Raw genomic sequence first — 917 nt, 5'->3', positions numbered from 1 at the left:
ATATATCATAGTGTAAAATAATTCAAGGGAGATAGTTTGATTACAGTACAAAATCCTTTAGCTGTTAAGTATTTCTCGGAATTTATCAGAAAAGGATGTATTTTTTAAAAAGCGATTTCTAGGATAGTAGCATTTAGATTTTAGTCCTGATAAAGGCTCACTTTCCATTCATAGTCAGAACCTAAATGTGCTCTTCTTGTACCTAAACAGATAATAAGCACTCAGCACACTCCCCCTTCTTGACACAACACACTGAGACTAATCACACATAATTGGAGAGGAGGAGCAGAGGGGCTGGGCAGGCTATTGTGTCCAAAGGACAAATGGTCAGTTTATGAGGCTTTTGTCTGATGCATAATTCCTTATACATCTACAGGAGGAAAAGTCCTTCTGGAAAAAAACATACATACACACATATATATATAAAAAGCCTTCAACACTGAAGCAAATAAGGACATTTCAATCATGGACAGAAAAATCAACAGTGGAATTTAAAAAAAAAAAAAAGACAGAAAAATCCAAGCATTCAATAGGTGCACTTTTAAAAGATCTTAAGACAACTATCTCCTTACTAATTAAATGTGAATGCATTTACTACTTTACAACCAGTTATATAAGCCCACAAAGTATATTATTCACATATTTTCAATACACCCCAAAAATAACATTTAAAAAGAGATTAACAAAGTACATGCGAGTTTAAAGGCACAAAAGAGAAGGAAGCCAGCTTTACACCTTTGTTAATGCATACATGTGAAGTCTGATCAGTTTTAGGCTGGAATATAATTGGAAAAATAAGTTCTAAAATGATACAAAAAAGATGTCTCAAAGTTTACCCACTGTGAAAAAAGTCACGGTATCTTCCTCAGCATTTAGATTAGAAATATTTCTCTAATGATGACTCAGGAACAAAACAG

The 917-nt window shown here is 33.3% G+C and overlaps 1 protein-coding gene across 1 annotated transcript in view; it reads right to left on the bottom strand.

Annotated features, from left to right (window-relative positions):
* Window positions 1-614: 614 nt before the first annotated feature.
* The window catches only part of CAMKMT (calmodulin-lysine N-methyltransferase), a 221,356-nt gene continuing 221,053 nt past the window's right edge, over window positions 615-917 (bottom strand). Inside the window, exon 12 of the mRNA XM_010576536.1 lies at window positions 615-917. This exon is cut by the window's right edge and continues 168 nt beyond it. The gene's annotated coding sequence lies outside the window, so the exon portion shown is untranslated.

This window comes from Haliaeetus leucocephalus, unplaced genomic scaffold, assembly GCF_000737465.1.
Source record: "Haliaeetus leucocephalus isolate CR32 unplaced genomic scaffold, Haliaeetus_leucocephalus-4.0 Scaffold526, whole genome shotgun sequence".
Classification (NCBI taxonomy): Eukaryota; Metazoa; Chordata; class Aves; order Accipitriformes; family Accipitridae; genus Haliaeetus; species Haliaeetus leucocephalus.
Note: the sequence above shows the minus strand (reverse complement) of the source record. Positions and strands in the feature narration are given on the sequence as shown.